The sequence below is a fragment of the Phyllostomus discolor genome, chromosome 9 (genome assembly GCF_004126475.2).
Source record: "Phyllostomus discolor isolate MPI-MPIP mPhyDis1 chromosome 9, mPhyDis1.pri.v3, whole genome shotgun sequence".
Classification (NCBI taxonomy): domain Eukaryota; kingdom Metazoa; phylum Chordata; class Mammalia; order Chiroptera; family Phyllostomidae; genus Phyllostomus; species Phyllostomus discolor.
Window position 1 is genome coordinate 16,847,874 of NC_040911.2, and position 21,995 is coordinate 16,869,868.

A 21,995-nucleotide genomic window follows, 5' to 3' on the forward strand; every position below is an offset into this window, starting at 1 on the left:
GGAAAAGGAAAACAGGTTCCTGTGGTGAGACAGTATGGGGACGAGCAGGCCAAAAGTAATGGTCTTGATGGCCATTGGCATGAAGACTACTGACCCATCAGCCATCCCAGAATCCTGCCAGCTTCTAGTGAGGCACCTGGTGGAGGGCACTGGGACACAGGCTCTGTAGTCTCTCTTGTGACTTAACATGCAAGAACGGTGGGCACCATGAGGCCCAATCCATCCACCAACACTGGTTCAAGTCCACCTGGCACAAGAAGACTTTTTGACTACTTGGTCCACTCACTAACCTCATATTCAAAGGAGGATTTACCAGGCGTGATGGTTAATTTTGTATAAGCTTGGCTCAGGCATGATCCCTAGATATTTGGTCAAACATGATTCTGGATATTTCAGTGAGGGTGTTTTGGGGTGAGATTTTAAATCAGTAGACTTTAAGCACGGCAGATTGCCCTCCATACTGTGGGTGGGCCTCATCCGATCAGTTGAAGACCTCAATAGAACAGGCTGACCTCTGAGCAAGAGAACATTCTGCCAGGAGACAGCCTGTGGACTTCGACTACAACACTGGCTCTTCCCAGGGTTCCAGCCTACCAGACCCTCCCTGCAGATTTGAAGTTGCCAGCTTCTATAATTCTGTGAGTCAATTCTTTAAAACAAATTATATATGTGTGTGTATTAAACACACACACACACACATACACATATATATATATTATATTTATTTTGTTTCTCTTGAGAACACTGACTAATTATACCAAAACACTAATGAAGCTTCAGCTGAGAGCTCCTCACTTGCAAGAGCTTCTTCCAGAATCCTTGGAGGGGCCCTAGCAGTTCTGTATTTCTTCTTTTTAAGAGGGCTTCCAATATGCTATAAACTTCAGCCCTCAGTAGTCCTGGATGCGGCTCCGTGCCCACCCCGGTGTCCCTGCCTTATACTCGTCTTGCCCTCAACAGCCCACCACCCTGCTCTAATTCAGGGGGGGGCTCTACGAAGGAGGAGACCCCCCTTCTACTCCTTGGCCTCTCCTGCTGTCTCTATTGCACATGTGTTCGCAGAATGTTGGCTCTGGACTCCTGATGGTCTCGGGGGAAGGAGGCTAGATAGGGGCTCTCCAAGAACAATGCTGGGGGCCCAGGAAAGGCGGAAAATTGGAGGCAAGGGCGAAGCAAAGGAGGAGGAAAAAACTAGCCACATTTCACACCCAGCATCTTTGCTCTCCCCTAGCATCTGGGATTCTGGTCACCCGAGGTTCGGTGTGCTGAGGTCCCGGAGGCCAGCCGCCCCTGATGCAGACCATGCTCCCTCGCCAGCATCTTCCCCGTGCCCCAAACTCAGCCCAGGGAAGCACAAAGCGGGTCGAGTTTTCAGGGAGGCCTACTTCAGCTTCTCACGCGGGTGCACTGGAACAAGTGTGAATCAACTAGAGTGTGAGCCTCAGTTCCAGATATTTCCCATCGTCCAGGCACCCCAGAGAGTGGATTCTAATAGAATCCAGTGCCACAGACCGAGGGAGACGCGGCTGTCTGGCTCGGCGCAGCACTTTGACAAGGCTTAGAGCTGACTCAGCACTCTTTAAGCGGGCCAGGGGGTGCTCGGTGTCATTTTCTGAACACATCAAGTTCTCCGAAGACCCCCAGGCAGCCAAAACTTCCCAGGAGGGCGCCCCCCGGTAAGGCCTCCAGGAAGGACACCTGCATATCTTGGAAGAGATTTGTCTTAAAACAGTATCACCACCAATGCCGCCACCACTGCCACCTCCACCAAACTCCTAGCTCAGAGCTTATTTTGAAAAAGCAACTAAACCAAGATATAAAAAGTTAGATTTAGACAAAAGAAAAGAAAAACAATTGCTGCTTTTAAAAAACGTACAAATCTACTGTATCAAAACTGGATGATAAAGATGAGAAAAACAAACCAGAAAGAATAACCCTAACATCCCAAATAATCCTCGATAACACTTTGGTAACACCCTTCCAGCTTTTGCTGAATGCGTATAAAAACACCTCACGGGAGGAGAAACAGGACCGTGCAGTGCACACTGTTTTACAAGCAATATTCTATAAAAAAGCCTGTGAATGAGAAGACTGCCACACCATTTACTAGCTCCACGGCGTCGTTACAATTTACTTACAATTTGACTTCCTTTAAAGAGTGTATTCTTCTAGAACCTTCAATAAAATATTTGCAAATTAAAAAAATGTACCAATCTTTAGGATTGTCATTAAGAAATGGTGACTTGGCTGGTGCTCTTGTATTCTGCTTTCACTTGTACAATAGGCCTGTAAAAGCCCGTATACACATTATAATCATTCATTCTTCCACCATGTGCTGGCTACACACCTACTACATCCCCATCATTGTGTTAGCTCTGTGACAGAACAGTAACCGGTGCCCAGACAGGTCTCCGCTGTGGTGGAACAGGGAGAGAAGAGAAATAATACTTAAGAAAACAGAGATAAACAAAATAAAATCAGATTTTGATAAGGGCCATGAAGGAGATAAACAGAGAGAAATGATGTGACCGCAGCACCTCTCAGGGCAGAGGATCATCTCAGCCAGAAGCCCTCTCTGGAAAGATGTCATTTGGGCTTGGACCTGAAAGAGAAGAAGGAGCCATCTGTGTAAACTGCGGGAGGAAGAGCGATCCAGGCAGAGCAAACAGCGAGTGCAAAGGTCCTGGGGCAGGAAAGAGCTCGGTATATTCGAGAAAGAGACTAGTGAGGCTGAAGCAAGAAGAGCAGTGAGGAAGGAGGTTGAACAGGCCCATCACACAGAGGCTGACATGGAGCAGGGAGGAGTTGGAACTTGATTCCAGTGCACTGGGGAGCCATGAAGCGTTCCCAGTAGGGGAGTGATGTGATCCAATCAGCGTGTCCACAAGTTCCCTCTGGCGGACCCCTGACATGTGAAGAATGTATTGGTGTGGGGATGGGGGGAGCAAGAGTGAAAACAGGGAGATTAGCAGGAACACTTCCACGGTGATCCAGGCGGGCTAGATGGTGGCTTGAACTTGGATGTCGGGGTCAAGGTGGAGGGGTGGAGAGAGATGTGAAATGCCTTCCAGAAGTGGAACTAATAAGATTTGCTGACAGATCAGCTGTAAGGAACGAGGACAGGAAAAATTAAAGGAAGATTTTGCTTCTTTAGCTTAACTGACTCGGTATTTACGGCCCCGCATACACAGGCGGGAGAGTCCCGGGCACAGGCAGATTTAGGAGGAGTCTAAGTGAGTTTGTTAAAACTCTACCCTGCAGCACAATGTCCATAATCCTTTTGAGGTCTATCCCCCCTTGTCCTCCCCCCCCCACTCCAAGGACATTTGTACTTTAGTCACTGAGAGCTGCTGGTCCAGGGATTAGCCTCTTCCTGACCTGAGACTTCTGGGTACCAACCTTACTCCATGGAGATTTTCCCCATCTCTGACCAAATAAATAGAATAAATGCCCCTTCGTAACTCCTACAGCTCTCTCAAAGGCTGGGAAATGGTGCCCACAGAGCTATTTTGGCTCCTGGGAAGGAGGCATGCTATAAATTATTTTGTTTCCTTAGCTGTCTCCCAAATGAACTAAGAGTTGTGTACACTGGAGATATTTATCTTACTCCAAAGGTTTTGTCCCTGACAGAAATCTCCAGGGAACAGTATCCGAAATGATAGTGTTTATCTGACCGTACAGGTCGCTGATTCCTCCCCAGTGATCGTTAATTGGCTTGGGGATGACGCTGACCTTCACGCTCCTTATGAATGACACACCTATTGGAAAGCCCAAACCCATCTACTTGACAATTTGTGGTGGGGACTAGCTCAACCATTCACAAAATGGTCTTTCTTGGTCTGGAAAATTATTGTTCTTTAAACAAATTCTGCCATTCCAAACCTACCCTGCCTATGTCACAGCCACAAGTCAGGAGCCCAGTGCCATCCGAGAGTGAGCTGTTCTCAGTAACATGTCAGCCTTTTCCGCGCTGCCCAAGTCCCCCTTCAGGAATGAAGGACTTACTGCCATGGACCCAGGGGCGCCACCCTCACTAAGAACTGCCTCGGTGGAATAGGGGTCATATCCAAAGACAAAGTGACCTGAGGGCACAAAGGCAAGTTGGGGAAACTCTGAAGGACCATTTCAGCTGCCCAAGTCCCCAAAGGGTCAGCCAAGGCTATTGCTGGGACAGCCTCACAGCCCAGATGTATCCTCAGTCCTGCTTCCCTCTTTCTCCTTTCCCGAGAGGCCTCTCTAAGGAATGCTCTTTACACTGACCTTGTCACAGAGCCTGCCTCCCAGGGAACCCCACTGGCCACTGCCTCTGCTGTGTGATGCGTGGGGCAGGACCTCAGGGCAGACGGGGTTGGATCCTGCAGTTGGACCCTGGGCCCCTCCCACGGGCTACAGTGTAGGCAGGGAGGGACCCACTTGAAGCGCCTGCGCTACCCCATCTTGCATAACTCCAGTCCTTCTGGCAAAGCGTGCTTTCAGGGCCCATCTTCTCCAGAAGACAAGTCCCTCACACCCCGAGCTACACCCAGGACTCATGGCCTCTCCATCCTCCTACTCTTTGGCTCACTTTTGATCCGTCTTCTTCATTTGTGGCCTCCCCTTATAGGAAAGTCCATTGAGATCACAGTGAACTAGAAGAGCTGTTAATTAGTGTTATGCATGAGGCTTGTCTCCCCAAATAGGCTGTAAAGACCAGCAGCAGAGGCTGAAGTATCTCTCATGCCTAGCCCAGCGCAGAGCACAAGATCTTAAATGTCAGTTGCCATCACTAACGGTGATGAGTAGCACACGAAACACTGGCACGTGTGCACAGTAAGTGCCAAATGAATGGTACCAAGTATCACGAAAACTTGGAAAAGGAAGAGATTGAAGAAACTCCAGGGAAATCATAAGCAAAACTTTTATAATAACTAACTCACTGGAGACGATGGAGATTTCCTTTCTGGGGAAAATTTTGTTCTTGATAGCACCTCTATGCTGCCTTATTAACAGCTCAATTTTCCAGCTCATCATTCCCTTTTCCTACTGTCTGTGGTCCTCTCTGTGCTAATTAACAGCTCTGGAGAGCAAGGAGCGTCAAATCTCAATTCGTAGTGGAGAGTCAGCCAAAATCGATGGCTTCACGGCCGATCTGGGCTCTCTGTGACTTCTCGTTTCACTGAGCTACTCCCTTGCCCCCAAGCCTACACCAGCTGCCTCCGCCATTAGGATACAGTCCCATTTTCCTCCCCTGCGGTAAAGGTTTCCAGCTCACATAGATGTTTCCCTGCTCTCACTCCCCACAGCACCATCTCTTTTCGACACACATGTTAGAACTTAAGGACATGTTATTTTTGTCCTTCAGACAGGTCCTGTTTACATCCCTTTCTTCATGGGGGTGAGGACCTAAAAGACAGACATCTTCTGGGTTTTTTTGTTCCCATGTCTGGAAGGCAGTGTGATGAGGAAGAACATACACTTCAAAGTTAGAGGATTTGAATCCCAGCTTTACTGCTTATGAACCAGGGAACTCGGTTCGAGCTCCTTAGCCTTTCCAGGTCTCGGTTTTCTCATCGAGAAAGTGAGGATAATTGGACCTTCTTCATAAGGCTGATGTGATTCAATAGGTGAATGTGTATAAAACCCCGAGTATAAGGCCCAGTGATGTAACCATTATTATGAAATACTTGATGAAATGCTACTAAGTACTATTTTTCCTCTTTCATAGTTTTTGAGGGCCCTTTTTCCTAGCAAATCAAATGATAAAAGAGGCTACTTGGCTCCAAAGAAATAAAACTAAGGCCAAGTAATTATCAGGCTTATAGTTACACAAACAGGTGGGTAACCTCTCCAAAGACAGAAGAGAAGGTAAACAACTGCTTGATGGGGGCTGGACATCGACAAAATATTTTCCTTTCTTTGTATTATTATAATATTCTTTGTGCTGTAATTCTTTAAATAAGCATATTCAATGATCTGCATATTTAACTGTGTAGCCTCACTTCCTTCTCTCGGTGATTGTAGGCAGACAGGAAATATCAATTACCCAGAGTGATCCAGTAAACACAGGAATGTCAGACCCTGGGCCACAGGGAAGTGCAAGTTCAATAGGCAGGTTTCACCTCAGACTCAAAAGAGAAGACCTATAAATCCACATTTTATTAATCAGTTCTTCAAGTAATGATATGATCCCAAAAGTATGAGAAATTCTAGAAAGAACCCCAGATTTGGAACCAGAAGATGCAAGTGCTAGTCTTAGCTGTGTGGCTATCTTTTAGCAAGTCACGTGTCCCCCAGGTCCCATTTGGCTTTTCTACTATAATACTTCCAACTGCATGATGGTTAAGGCCCCTTCTGAAAGGAGAAGGGGTCATCACATTCCCCACTGGGAACCCCTGCCAAAGGGAAAAAGTTGGCCAGAGAGCCTGGATTCCTGAGGATAACTAAATAATCTTTGGGACAAATAAATATTCAGCAAGTGATCAGGCTCAGCAAAAGTGAAGGGCATGACTCCGGTTGCCAACCCAAATAAAGACGCTGCCCAGCCTGCATTTCCTTGGGAGAGTCAATACCCGGGTTCTGTTTGGGGGCGGTGACTCTGCAGCACAGTCTGGGGTCCCTGCTCACTCCAAGCTCCCCGTGGTTGGCCCGGCCACTCTGTCACCAACAAGGCAGGCAGAAAGGAGTGCAGAGGGGACAGGGAGAGACACATCAATCTGGCTTACAGTTCTCAGCTTTGCTCAAAGGATGAAGTAGTTAAAAGCAATACCTAAAGGAGGTTTCCTTGAGTCTGAGTATGTCACTGCCTGGGGGAAGAAGGAAGGATTACTGAACACACCGAGAAGATGGGACATTCTTCAGTGACAACTGAGATTTTGCTTGTCTTATTGGATGAGACAGGGATTCTAGGTCCATTTTCATGTAAACTCCTGAATTTTGATGAGGCGGTTCATGTGCTGGGTAAATATCAGAGTGACTCAGGGAAAAACGAATCACAGCTGGTCATTTCATTCTTCTGATGAAGGGGTGGCAGACATCGTAAACTGCAGCCTGATTAGTATATGATACAGGATCTCACACACCTCTGGCTAGGACTCTCTGGCTGGATCCTGTTCTCCCAGGTTCTCAGAAACTGGAGTCTTCACATTAGATCCTTCGAATAATTCTTTCTTTTGCAGAGAGATGGCCCAGCAGGTCAGAGGCCCCGTGGTACATGGAGGATGATGAGAGAACTGAGAATGTTAAGACTGGAGTTGGAGGTGAGCTGGCCTCAAATATTTGAAAGGTTGCTGTGGAAGAGGGATCAAATTGACACGGGGTTGATCTGAAGGGTAAAAAAGGGATATATATATATACAAATTATGTCAGAAAAGCTAGCTTCAGGGCACAAGAGGAAACTTATCATGTATGTTGGCACTCTCCTCCAAAGGAAGGACCAACTCCTAACAAAGCAGGGAGCTCCCTGTGTTGGAGAAGGAATAGCAACAACGGGTCAAGGATGACATGAGGAAGTCTGGCCCTGGATGAAGTCTGAGCGTCACTTCAGTGTGAAGATGTGAGGATTCTACAAACAAGAGCAGTTACCGAGCTGGAAAACAAGACGAGTGAGGGGTGGTTAAAAGTCTATGGCTACCCGTTGGAGTAAAGATAACAGGACTGTTCTAGAGAGGATCTTAAATCCTAAGATGAGTGAGTGGATCAGAAGTCCTGTCCCATTTCTTCCATTTGATTCTTGGGCTAACTACACGCGGACCCAGAAGGACACCGCAGTCAATGATCCCCAAGCCTTCTCAGCGCCAGGACCATATGGTTCGGCAAGACAACTTCACTGGCTCTGCACTGGGCTTTGTAATAATAAGACCCCCTCACTCGGAACCACTGAGAGAAACCGCCTGGAGTTTGTCAAGGGTTTAACAAACTGGAATAAGTAGGAGTCTAAAATCAAAGGCGGTTTAATCCCTGGAAAGTCAAGTTTGACAAAAAGTAATATCATGGGGTTTTCCATGGGCTTATCCCTCTCCTTAACTGTTTAAAGGGCTTTCAACTCTGTATTTTATTTCCTGCCATGTACAGCATCAAAAATGGAATCATGTTCTCCTTGACTTAAAAGACTGAAGCTGTTTTCTCTGTGAGAAATGAGTTCTTTCGATGTTGCCTCTGAAATTACAGGAACTACATATTAGTTATGTTTAAATCGCTTTACCCAGAACGGGCTAACTCTAACGTGCGTCATCTTGAGAGAACCTGCAAAAATCCAGGAGCAAAGAGAAAAACCCACTGATACACATTCACTTGACGAAAGAGCTCTTTAGCTGGCGCAATGCACAGACGCACGGAGCCTCGGGGCTGAGGCCTGGGAGTTGAGGCTGAGGGTGGGGACAATGACAGCAATCATCCCCACTAATTAAACTTGGCTTTTACGCTAGACTTGCCAATACAAGCCCTCCCAACTATACTATCTCGGCTTGAAGACAACCCCAAGAGGTAAATAATAATAGCAATATTCTAAAAGGGGAAACAATATTCTAGAGGTTAGGCTCAGGAAGGCTCAGTGCCTTAGCCCAAGTCATCACAGAGTGTAAGCGACAGAGCTGAGGTTCAAAGCCAGGCAATCTGACTCCATGCGCTGCGACCTCCACACGGCACCACAGTGTCCAGGCATTTTCAGACTTTCTGTTTAGCTGTAACAGTCCTCTTCCTCCCCCACGCCCCACAACCAATAAAAATAGAGATGGCGTGACTAGTACATAGGCAAGAAGAGTTCAGAGCCAATGCTTACCCCCTGAAATGACCGTAAGGAACCCTAAGGAGCCTTGGGACCCTCTTCGTAAACCAGCAGTCTAGTAGCCCAAAGCCCTCGTTTTACTAAAAGTGAACTGAGGCCAGGAGAATAATGTCACTGACTCAGGCTCACTTTACTAGGTTGTGGCTGGTTGTGGATCTGAACCCAGGTCAGTTCCCCAACCACCTCTGCCAGGTGTCTCAAAAGAGTTAGGAACCTCAGCTAAATATTTCATGTAGCATCTGGCCTGCAATGTGCTTAAAACCATTCAAAGCTTTTTCCTACATGTCTGTCGTTCTGATGAATTGCAACTACATGTGGGCAACCTCGTATCCTTGAATCTATATCCATGAATCTAAGCTGTCATCCCTCCTTCCAAACTCATGTAAAAAATATACACCTGTGGCCGAGATCACTGGTTCTCACGCAAGTGAGGTTATCCCTTTCTCCCATAGGAACATCATTTTTAGTTGGCCACGAAGACACCCAGGGGAAGAGCACATTTCTCAGCCATCCGCGGACAGTGGGATGTGTGCAGAATCGATGTGTGCAACCTCACGGTCAGACCCCTCAGAAGAGGGGCATTCCCTGCCTTGCAACCTTTCCCCTTCCTTCTGGCTGATGTGCAAATATGGGGGGCACCATCCCGAACCATTCAGATGAGAGCAACATCTCAGGGCAGGGGAGCCACACGACAGAGGGAGCCTGGGCCGCTGCCTGAGGAGCTGGCATGACTTCATGGACTACTCAGGCTTGCAAGGTCACATGAGAAAGAAATAAGCTTCTATACTGTTTAAGCCATTAACATTTGGGGCAGCAACCACCCCTTTGACTCAGGCAAGAAGGACACATGCATGGAGCCCCACTTCAGAAAGCCCTGGATTGTCACACACACACAATTATTAAAGGATAGTTGGGTCTTCCAGTCACTCAAGACCCGGGGCTGGGCACCAACGCAGTGCTACAGTACCTCGAACAGTACCTAGCATCAGTTAAGCCCCAGGGAAACCTTCCTCAGCTCTTGCCTTAGTCCTCAAAGCAGAAGGTCACTGTGTCCAAATGCTGTGAAAGATGGGGGACTTTGCCATTGGCGGGATCAGAGACAGACGCAGCTTCAGGGAGAAGGGAGCCAGGGAGAAGGGGAGCAGTGCCGGTGCTTGCGTATTAATTCATCAAATCCTTCTTCCCAGATAGCATCAGCGTGACAGATTTCTGCATAATGAAGAAGCGTTATCTCCCAGAAGGGCGGGATACCCTTTTATTATTGTTGTTGTTATTATTATTATTATTATTATTTTCCTCCTCTTCATTTTCCAACTCTCGGCTGCAGCAGTACCACTGGATTAGTGTGGTATTTACAAGAGCTGCATATGGAAGTGGAGAAATACTTTGCAATATTAAACAATTCATAGAAGGCTTATTTATACACATTTATGCAGGTCTAGAAGTAATATATGTGAATTGTGATCCCGATTCTTTACATTGACAATTAGATTGGACTTTAAAAGCTACAACTACAAAAAGTTTTATTTTTATAACAATGTTTAATAAGACTTTCAATTAAATGTTCAAGAAATTGAATAACATTTTAGCCTTATTTAAATTATTTAAATTTAAAATGTGATAGTCTATCACATCTAGTTTATCTGGTCACGTAGTGTATACATATGTAAAAAATTCACCAAGCTGTACATTTAAGATTCATGAGCTTTACTTCAGGTAACATGCTTCAATCTTTAAAAATCTAAATTAAAAAGAGAGGATGAGCCTGGCCAGGTGGCTCAGTTGGTTGGAGCATTGTCCTGTGCACCAAAAAGGCTGCAGGATCCCTGGTCAGGGCACATACCTAGGCTGTGGGTTCAATTCCCACTGGGGGCACACAGAGGAGGCAACCAATTGATGTTTCCCACACCAACACTTCCCTCTCTCTCTTTCCCTCTCTCTCTCCATAAACATACGAGTACTTGGGTGAAGATTTAAGAAAGAGAGGTTGAGGGGGCTGTGCAGAGGCTCTGTGTAAAGAGCCCAGCCCCGCTCCTGCACAAGGAGTCAGTATTCTCATCAGGGGAAAGTGAGGTCAACCCTGTGATCATCTCGAAGGGTCCAGCATAAGAGCCCTCCCCCCGGCTTGTCGCTGAGGAATGCTAGCATTTCCTCTGTCCACTTTCCCCTTCTCTGCAGACCTTGAAGTTTAAGAGCCGCTTTACTAAGAGGTGTCCTGAAGTCTTCCTGGAGGGCAGGGAACAGAGTCCCAGCTGTCAGAGAGATGTGCGGCTGTCTCTAGGGTAACATCAGCAAGGTTACACCTGGTCCAGGCCTGCATAAGGAGCTCAGTGACAGCTGCCAGCAAAAGGTCAGCTCTGTTCACTCGCCTGGCGGAGGTGTGTGCGGATGCACCGAGGGCTGCTCCCAGGGGAGATTCTCTGTTGCAAACTTTCTGCAGCCACAGACAAGGAACTCTGCTGGGTGTTCTCTCATCTCCACATTCATTTTCAAAATGTAGGGACTTGCACATTACTAGGCTCACTGTGGGAAGACGATGCTGAGGAAGAGCACAATATCGGAGATGCCAGGTACCAGAGATGGCAGAATCACAGCTTCTCACAAGCACACAAGCCGTTGGAGAAACTGGGTCTCCAGGTCTCCACACGAGAAACCACTCGTGTGGAAAGCCTCCTACTCCACGCAGTGTGGACTTCTCTCCTGTCCCTGAACTCAAACTGGGAAGCATCGGTAAAAAGGGAAACAAAATTGCTTATGTAATTCTTATTTACTTACTTGCTCATTTATTTAATTCTCACCTGAGGACATGTTTATTGATTTTAGAGAGAGGAGGGTAAGGAGAGAGAGAAAGAAACATCGATGTGAGAAAGGATCACTGATCGGTTGCCTTCTCATAAGCAACCAGACTGGGGACCAAACCTACAACCTCGGTATATGCCTTGACCAGAATCAAACCTGTGACCTTTCAGTTTACAGGACAATGCTCCAACCAACTGTGTCACACTGGCCGGGGCTGTAATTCTCATTTTTGATTAGGGAGAGGCATCATTCTGATGAAAGAGAAAGTTTCCATGACACTAAATGAAGAAATTGAATTAAGTGGGACTATGGAATGATGCAATGGATAGTATCTGCAGGGGTAGTTCTTCAGAAGTCACAAGAACGCATTATGTGGCTTCTTATTAGGGGGTCAAATAGAGTCAGGCCATTGCAACACAGGAACAGTTGATTATCTGCAAAGCCATCAAAGATGACAGGCATAGCTTATTCAGTGCTTTGCCAGGCCAGGAGGGGGAGTAACGCAATTTCTCGACGGTTCCAGAAGGTCAATGATTCCCTCCCTCCAGAGAATGTGACTGAGAATGGGAAGATGACAACATGCCTAGGGGACAACTAATGAAAATACACAAAACCACGACAGAGAGTAACTTCTGAGATCCGCCTCCCTCCCAACTGGCCATCTTCCTGCGTGTGTCCCAACTGCCAACCCAATCCATCCCTCTGGCTGTTCCCATTGACCTCCTCCCTGGCTCAGACCAGCCCTTTTCTGGAAGCAACACTCTTCATTCTCGCCCTGCCGACAGGGCCACTGGGGGTCATGTCAAAACAGCACCCGCGGCCAGGAGCAGCAATCAAAGGGGACAAGGGATAAAAGAAAAACGCAATCCAAAGACCTAAGCCCCAGACGGTACACGGAGCTTTAGAACTCAGGGTTCAGAATCAGAAGACGTGGGCTCCAGCGCCAGTTCCAGCACTTAGCCCTTCGTGAGATCGTGGGCAAGCCATCTCACCTCTCTAAACTTCCTCCCCTGTTTCTGGAAAAATGGCTGTAATAACAGTGCTCCGGCCCCGTGGCTGTGGGAAGGAGTTATTGAAACAACGTCAGTAAAGCCCTCCGCAGAGTGCTTGGCACAGAGTAAGTGTTGAGCAAATGTTTACTCTGGTGATGAGGGCGAAGAGAACGCGGAGAGGGAAGCTTTATCTGCATCGATGGCGCAGTCTCATTCAGCAGAGAGAGGTTCTGCTGCAGGAGGAAACGGCGTCAAAATCTCAGTGGCTCAACGCTGCCAAGTTCATCTCTTATTCATGCCTGTGCTCACTTGGGGTCCCGCACTGGCAGAGGCTTCCCTTCCACATGCGCCTCCTTGGTCACCACACACCACGATCGGAGCTTCTTTCTAAAAGTGTCACTTGTGCTCACAACGCATTGGCCCGGAGCTCAGCAAATGATCACCAGCAGGCCAGCCGCTCGTTTTTCTAAATGAAGTGTCGCTGGCACACGGCTGCACTTTCTCCTCTCTGGGTCTCAAGTTCAGCTCCTTCCGTAGTGAGCTGTGTGGTTTTGGATAAGTCACTTAACCTCTCTGAGCCTTGATCTTCTCATGATCTAAAGTATCTACCCGGTAGGGTTGATAGCATCTGAGCTGAAGTGTTGATGTGTGCACAGTACCTGGCACACAGTAAGAGCGTAATAAATGGCAAGGGCATGGCAATAACACCAGGCTATAATTACCATCCCCCCCCCCCCCCCCTTAATGGGGAAGCATGCACAGGAATTCAAGGCCCTGGCTCTTGTCAGATCATTTGTCACAGACCTTCGAATCCATTATCCATTTCCCAGCTATGTGTCTCCGCGAAAGACGCAAATCAAAACCCAGGCTGGGTCACGCCTGAGTCGTGGGTGGGGCAAAGCCCCCGCTCCAGGCCCCTCTCCCGGCCCCTCTCCCCTCAAGTCTGGCTGCTGCCGAAAAGCCAAGGCAAGCCTGAACACAGACCCCGATGGCAGTCTTTGCCACCCAAAGCGAGATAGTCCACAGGCCTTTCCCTGGTACCCCTAAAACACATCTGCTCCCCACTTAGCAAACATAACACTGGCTGAGGCCTTCTAGGGCAAGGCAAGAAGCGGAAGTTAAACACAGAAGCCGGAGAGGGCTGCTTTCTAGACCAGCATCAGTCCCTTGCCAGCTCCATTGTCCTCCGGGCTCTGCATGCGCTCACGTGTGTCTGCAACCCTCCTTCAGCGCCAGCAGGGGGCAGACGTGGGAGCTGTTTCCAACGGTGCGAGCGAGCATGCCTCTCACGGACCAGGGGGTATTTTACAAACATTAACTTCTGTAACCCTGTGAAGTGATGCCTCATTTATCCAGTACGATCTGGGTGCTGGGCATGTAAGATAAATTGCCCTCACAGATGACAGAAGGATGCTTTATCGCTCTCAGCACGGCGACTTTTACATTCGCCACATTGTGGGAAGTTCTAAAGCTTATCACATACTGTCCTGCCTCATTAACCAAAGCATGCTGAAAACCATTTAATCATCTCTCAGTAACTCAGGGCCATTATTAGAAGCATCAGCCATTACACCAGGCTTTTAAAACAATGTCACTATTCAAGAACTACTGAGGTATGGGACTATTTTTGTCTTTTTTTTTTTCCTTACCCAAATGGCCCAAGAAGTTAGAAGTTCTCTTGCCTGATTTTTACACTGATGACTTCTGTCACTATCAGCAGTCACTCCCTGCTGCTCTGAGTATGCCAGCCACAGATTCTTTCTAATTTGGTGTTTCTAATCTTCTGTGAAGTAAGAAAGCAAATCGAACTTATTAGAACTCCATGTAAACCAAGAGCAAGGAGCCCTTACAGAAGGACTGAGGAGGCTCTTTTATGAGTAAAAAACTGAGTAAAGCACCCGTGTGATGAACCTGCCTGTTAGGACAAAGCTTTAATAATGAGAGAGCCCTGACTGATGTGGCTCAGTGCACTGAGCGCTGGCCTGCGAACTAAAGGGTTGCCGGTTCAATTCCCAGTCAGAGCACATTCCTGGGTTGCGGGCCAGGTCCCCAGTAGGGGGCATGAGAAAGGCAACCACACATTGATGTACCTCTCCCTTTCTTTCTTCCTCCCTTCCCTTCTCTCTAAATAAATAGAATCTTTTTAAAAATTAAGAAATAATGAGGGAGAGAAACAATGAATACTTAGTGCTCCCACGGTGCTGGGCAGTGTTCCAGGGCCTCTGCATGTACGAATGAGTGTCCTCCCCAACAGGCCCATGGAAGGGACACTATCATCAGACCCACTCTGCAGGTCAGTCCCTGAGGCGCAGAGAAGGGAAGGCTAACACAAGGGGCTGGCATGGAAGGCTGGGTTCTGGAGGAGCAACAGCATGGAACTTGCTGGTACAGTCATGGGTCACGGCTCCTGCAAGAAGCCTGGGAACAGGGGCAGCGGGGGAGCAGGGGGATGAGGAGGCAGGACACTGGCATGTGTTTGCCTAGCACTGAGGTCCCCTCTTTTCCGTGGCTGCAGAAGGAGGGCAGATGTGGGGGTCCTTTAACTGAGGGCCTTCGTTGCTAAGAAACCCCCAGTGCAGCCACCTTTACTCCATGGAACAGAGGGGAACAGAGGGGAGATGGGAAATGAAAGCTCATTGAGCTGGCAGACCTCTGGGGTGGCTGACAACTCCCTGCCTTGGTGGGCATCACTGTGAGAACAGGGAAGCCAGAGTGAGGATCAATCTCGCCGATGCTGCCTGTGGATGGTGGGGAAGGGGGTTTGGGGGTGGTACTTGATCCCTCCGATTTGTGGCCAAATTGTCCACGTGGTTCTTCTGGGAACTATCAGCAGCTTCTGGTTTAGCTGAGGACTGACAGCCCCTCCCTGTGACCTCCCTGCCCACAGGTGTGTGACAGGATCTAAGCAATTCTTACATGAACTGCAGCCAACTGCCGAATGTTTATTAGCGAGCCTGCAAACACAGTCACAGGAGCAGTTCCTGTAGCTCAGGAAAGTCCCCGTCCTGGCCCTTCGACACCTCAGCCAGTACCTACTCCCGCTTACAACACAGGCAGCAAGGGGTCCCAGGACCCCCAGGGCACACAGCTCCCAGGGTCTGCAGATTCTTCTACCTGCTTTACGCAGGAGGTGTCACCTGGACAATCGTCCTAACTGATCACTGACCACCACTCATTACACAAGGAAAAGTCATTTCTCACATACCCTATGCTAAGTAAGCCCCAGGTGCAACCTTCAAGGACACCTGCAAGGCTGCGTAACTGTCTCGGGAATGTTGGTTCCTGATGAGGCCATATCAAATGCTAAGCACTTACCCTGGGGCATAAGGTGAAGTTAGGTTGTGTCTACCCTCCCGCTCCAACTTCTTACATGGAAATATTTTTAAAGATTTTATTTATTTACCTTTAGAGAGAGGGGAAGGGAAGGGGAAAGAGAGGGAGAGAAACATCAGTGTGAGGGAGAAACACCTATTGGTTGCCTCTAGCACCCAACCAGGGACGGAACCCGCAAGCCAGGCCATGTGCCCTGCCTGCGAATTGAACCTACAGCCTTTTGTTTTGCAGAATGACCCCCAACCAAGTGAGCCACACTGGTCAGGACTATACGGAAACATCTTACAGTACACTATCACACAGACACTGCCGGGCACTAGGCTCAGGGGCAGGGCAGGCTGTTCTGGTACAAAAACAAGGGAGTAGAGTTTTGGGTGAGGAACCCCCAACATGGGGACTTGGAGATGGCAAAGTGCAAAAGTGGGTTCAGGGAGTTTTAAGTTCTCCTAGATGGGTTTCAGGCTACTGAGTAGGCCTTGGGGCAAGGAGAGCAGAGGTGGGGGGAGTTAGGATCAAATAAGTTAAACAGTTGTCTTTTGTCTTCATACAGGGTTGTCGGGACCTGCATAATGTGCTAAAGGCACGGTGACTCTGGGGAGATCTGCAGCATTTTTCAAATGACGCAGTCTATGGAATCCTTTTTCTGCAGAGCACCTTAAGGGACTCTTTTATGAGAAAGATCATTGAAGAAACACAGTATTAAAAAAATATAGGGGATAAAGCTAGATCACACCAGCTAAGAAATATTGCGCTGTTGGCTGGAGAGAAAAAAGGCTAAGGTTTAAGATTCTAAATTATTGGGTCTCTTCCTCAGGATGGTGGGAAAAATAACTGAAGTGTCCCTGGAAATGAGGAGAATGTTCTCCACAAACCCTTCACACCGAGTGCCTGTGGGGGCAGCAGGGAGATGAGGAGGGTGTAGAAGTGATGGGAAAAGGCGAGAAACCATATTCCCGGGCTTGAATTCCCACAGGTGTCAGCATGCAGTCTTGCTAAGAAACAAACTCATCGTACACTAATGTCATAACGCAGTAAACAGGATCTCCAAGAAATAGGGGGGAGCTCAAGGGTGGACGCTGGCAGTGAAGGGGTTGGTCCTGTCCTGAAGACACAGAGGCAGGCTGGGGCAGAGGCTACGCCTGCATCTGGAAGCCAGCCCGGAGCACACCCACTGGCATCACACGAAGACACCCGGAAGGAAGGGGAAGAGGTGGTCCCGCTGGTTGGAGGGACGTCCCATCCACCAAAAGTCGGGAGTACGATCCCCCGGCGGGGTGCAGCTGGGAGCCAGTGGATCGCTGTCCATCTGTCTGTCTCTTTCTCTCCCTTCCTCTCTCTCTCAGATCAGTTAGTATACTTTCGGGTGAGGATTTCAAAAACAAGAAGAAGAAAGAGGAAGAGAAGGGGAGCAGCAGTGGAAGAACTGAGGCTCTGGAGGACAGGGCGGCATGGGTTTCAGAGGAGGCGACCATCTGGGCGGCTTCGTGGCCCCAGGGTCCATGCCGTCGGTGCACCAGACCAGTCTACTGCACCCCGATTTTTTGACCTCATATCCTCCAACCATGAACAGTACCAGACCTTAAAATAACATTTAGTGACTACGTTGATAAAAAAAGTAGACAGGAATAAAAATAACCTATATATGCTTTAAAATTTTCCAACTGCTATGAAATTACTTTCCAAATCAAAGTGAACGAGAGCTTTTTTTCCTCCATTTTACTCTCTCCTTCCAAAGAGGTCCTTTGGCATAACATCAATCAAAAACGCTCGGTGGCAATTCTGTCATTCAGGATGCCTTTGGCTGCAGGTAGCCAGACACTTACCGCAAGTGCATTAATTGGCTTACACTGTAAGTGCACTTACGGCTCCCCATACCTGGGAGCCACAGCCATCGCACTGAGATTCTCCGGGCTTCGTGCTCCACTGGAGGTGGGGAGCCCCTGCAGCTGCGCAGGACAAAGTCCATAGGCAGAGGGACCCCCTCACTTCTCCCTGTTGTTTTTTTAAGATGAAGGGCACTTTTCTCAGAAGCTCCCAGCAAGGCCCCTCTCAGATGGGCTATTGGGGGTTCCCCGCACAGTCCTACACTGATCAAAAGCAAGGGTGAGTACCCTTAAACCAACCAGATCCACCCCTACAGCTAAGGGGAAGGGTGCCAGTGTCTCCTGAGATACCTGGTGGAGGTGGGGAAGGAGGTTTCAGAATAAATTGGAATTCCTTGAATAGAAGGAAAGATGCAAATGGATGTGGGAGAGACAACCAGCAACAAATACTACAAATGCCACAGGCTAGTCACTACAGGAGACAAAACTGTAAGTCACAGACTATTCTCTCAAAAACAATTAGAGTGTGGTTGGGGAAAAGCATATACATGGAAAATAATTACAACATACAAGGCAGTGTGTACTAAGTACCAGATACAATGCATTCCACTGGACAGAATCCAAGACAGAGTCGTCTTAAACCGAACTCTGTTCTATCGGAAACCGAGCCGTGCGGGCAGACACTGGCATTCCTGAGAACGCAGACATCTCCTAATTAAATATCGTCATCGGCTTTGCGGTCCTCAGAGAAAGGTAGTCCAATTAGAGGTTGTATTGAAATATAATAAATAGGTTAAAATCCAAGGCTATTTTTAACAAACATGTTCTTTGAAATGACGTAGGACTGTGATCCACAGGAAAGCAGAAAATACAAAGTGAGACGTCTGTGGAAAGTCACTCGCGCCGAGGCTCCGTAGACACGTGCCGTAGCAACACACCCGCAGGTGACAGACTTCACCGGTGCCTCCACTCTCAGCTGCACACGTTTCGGCCTAGAAGTGAAGTGATGGCTGAGGGGTTTTCGGGAAAACTTCTATTTACAGATCAGCGAAGTGAGAATGAGTGAGGTTCGGCTATCATGTCTAATTAGGATTAATCAGCTAATCAGCACGGAGCAAGGATGACATGTGGTACCAGGTTGGATTGTGCTGTCGTACAGAGGCTGAATATTAATTCCGTTCAAAAAAAAGATCCATCCAAATAAGATATGTGGATACATTTAGGGTGTGGTAGACAGTGGAAAAATCTAGAAATCACCTCCTTAACCAAGTGGTCAAGGGTAACATAATCAATGATGTCTGTGGATGTCTTATATCCCCTGAGAGGGTATCAGGAGAAGGACACTTCACCCCTGTGTTCTTTCTAAAAACCCCAGTCTGATCATGAGAACAACATCAGGCACACCCAGATCAGGGGACATGCTGCAGGACTAGACTGCCAAGGTCATGACTAAACGAGGAAAGACCAAGAAACTGTCACAGACCACAGGAGGCTGAGGGGACATGACAACTGAGTATGATGTCATGCCCAGGAATGAATCCTGGAATAGAATAAGGACATTAAGTAAAATCCAAATAAAGGGTGGCATTTGTTTTTTAAAAAGAGTCTGCTTTTAGGGCATGAATTATGAAGATAAATGTGTGTGGCAATTTCTAAAACAAAAGCCATCCATAAATTGAGAACACAGTATCAAGTTTGCCTATGACTCTTTCAAAGGATGCAGTAATTCATTTTTTTTTTGTCCCATCTGAGGAAGTCATGAAAGAATTCTTTCCTGGCTGGGCCACTGCTCACTGGGAGGGGAAACTCGGGAGGCATTATTTAACGTGTGAAAGAGGGCAGAGCCCGGACAAACTGAGACGACCTAGGAAGAAGACCAGTAGTGGCGGTTGGGGAACGAAACAGGAAGGCACAGTTTGTGCGGGATTCTTGTCCTGAAGCGATGTGGCCAAGGTGTGAATTCCTGGAGGGCAGGAGCTATTTCCTACTCATTTTTACAACCTCCCCAGTGCTTGACGCGCAGTAGATGTTTAACATGGAAGTCAGTGAACTCAGTTTAGAAGCTCAAGTTTCAAGGTCTAACCTTTCTCAGGAGGTTTCAGCCAGGAGGGGAGGGACCGTGAAGGATGGACGACTAGAGGTGAACTTTCAAAAACAGAGCGACTGAAAAGGTTGATCTATGGTCCCAAACTCTACTACGTTTTTCTTTTTTCCCCATGAGCTCAGTTTCTCCAAGGAGTTGTAGTGACAGCCTTCACTAGCAATGGTCTCTAATGTCACACCACTTGCATACAGTTTCACACCCCTGACTACTTAATATCTCACTTAACATTATCAATAATCTTGAGATAGAGAAACAGCATTCATCTAAATTTTCAGATGAGGAATTCGCAGCCCACAGAAGTGTCCATACAGAGTCAGGCTCAGACGGAGTCCCAGGGCAACCTAGGCATGCCTTCTCAAACAAGCGTCTGTCTTAGGCTTTAGATGGCATCTTCGTTAGTTTCTAACAGCTAAGTAGAATTGACACAGGTCTTAAGTATCTGACATAAAGACCATGCCCACCTATGTAACCATCACCCCAATCAAGATACAGAACATTTCTGTTACCCCAGAATGTCTCCTCATGCCCCCCCTTCCAGTCCATCCCCATCCACTACTGACAAAGGCAACCACTGTTCCGGTTTCTATCACCATATGTTAGCTGTGTCTGTTCTTGAACTTCATACACGTAGAATCACTTAGGAAGTATTCTTTTTTCCTGGGCTTTTTTCACTCACTAATATGTTTTCGAGATTCTCTTGCATGGATCAGAATGTCATTCCTTTTTTATTGCTGAGTACTCTTCCATCTCCCATGATCATATGACAATATACTTACCACCCCCGGTTGATGGGATTGATTCCAGGTGAGGGCTATTATGAATAAAGCTGCTATGAACATTCTCACATGAGTCTTTTTATGGGCATATGTGTTCCCTTCTCTTGTGTGAGGACCTAAGAGTGAAATAGCGTGGTGATAAGGCAGATGTACGCCTGAGTAAGAACTGCCAACAGTTCTCCAAGATGGTTGTACCACTTTACAATCCATCAGTATTGTATGAGCGTCCCAGAATATTCCATATTCTTGCCAACATCTGGTATTGCCAGTTGTTCTGATTTCAGCTATTCTAGTGATTGTGCATAGTTTCTCCCTGTGGTTTTAACTTGCATTTCCCTTACAACAAATGATGTAAATCCCTTACTGGTAATTTGTATATTTTCTTTTGTCAAATATCGGTTCAAGTCTTTTGCCCAAGGTTTCCATTGGGTTGTTTGTTGTTGTAGGAGTCCTTTAACTATTGCATTTCAAGTCTTATTGAATCTTGTGTTACAGATATTTTCTCCCAGGCTGTAGACTGCCTACTCATTTTCTTCATCAACAGCATCTCTTCATGAATAGAAGGATCTGATTTTGATAAAGTCAAATATATCCTATTTTGGTCAGTATTTTTGTATCCTAACCGCTGACTAATCCAAAGTCTTCTATGTTTTCTTTCTGAAATTTTATGTTTAACTTGCACATTACATCTAACTCAAAATTAGTTTTGATGTGTACAGTGGAGCTGAGGTGGAGGGTTATCTTGTTTGCAAACAGATATTCATGTTTTTCTAGCACCATCTGTTCAAAACTCTTTCTTGTTGAATTAACTTCACATCTTTGTCAAAAAGCACTTAACTATACACGTGTGGGTCTATTTCTAGATTCAGTTCTGTTTCATTGATCTATTCGCCTATCTTTATGCCAGTATCAGACTGTCTTTGTTCCTACAGCTTTAAAGTAAATCTTGAAATCAGGTAGTATGAGTCCTCCAACTTGGTTTCTCATTTTCAATAATGTTTTGCTATTTTACAACCTTTAAATTTGCATTTTATTTTTAGATCACCTTGTCAACTTCTTCAAATTAACCTGCCATGGTTTTGATTGGGATTTTTAAAGGTACAGGTCAATTTGGAGGGAATGAATACAATTTTCATTGTAGCTAGTCACACGGTTTAAAACAAGAATAATAGTTAACCTTTATGGAGTTCACACTATGAATCTTGCCATTTGCTCATCTTTACAATGACCCAAGGAGCTTAGAATTAGTCCCATTTCACAAATGCAGGATCCTTTGCTTGAAAGACTGATAAAGTATCTGCTCAAGTATATACAGCTAGTGAGTAAAGAGGCTGAGATGCCAGCTCAGTTGGGTTTGACCTTAAATCTCGGGCACTTTTCACCAGGTTATCTGAAGTTGACATACAG

At 47.0% G+C, this 21,995-nt stretch overlaps 1 protein-coding gene across 4 annotated transcripts in view; it reads right to left on the bottom strand.

The window, feature by feature from the left end:
• Positions 1-21,995, bottom strand: part of MAPK4 (mitogen-activated protein kinase 4) — a 131,347-nt gene that overhangs the window by 84,654 nt on the left and 24,698 nt on the right. The window contains exon 2 of one of the 4 annotated variants that reach the window (XM_036010204.1): positions 7,866-7,868. The exons of the other annotated variants lie outside the window; for them this stretch is intronic. The gene's annotated coding sequence lies outside the window, so the exon portion shown is untranslated. The remainder of the gene's footprint in view (positions 1-7,865; positions 7,869-21,995) is intronic. 4 annotated transcript variants of the gene reach the window in all.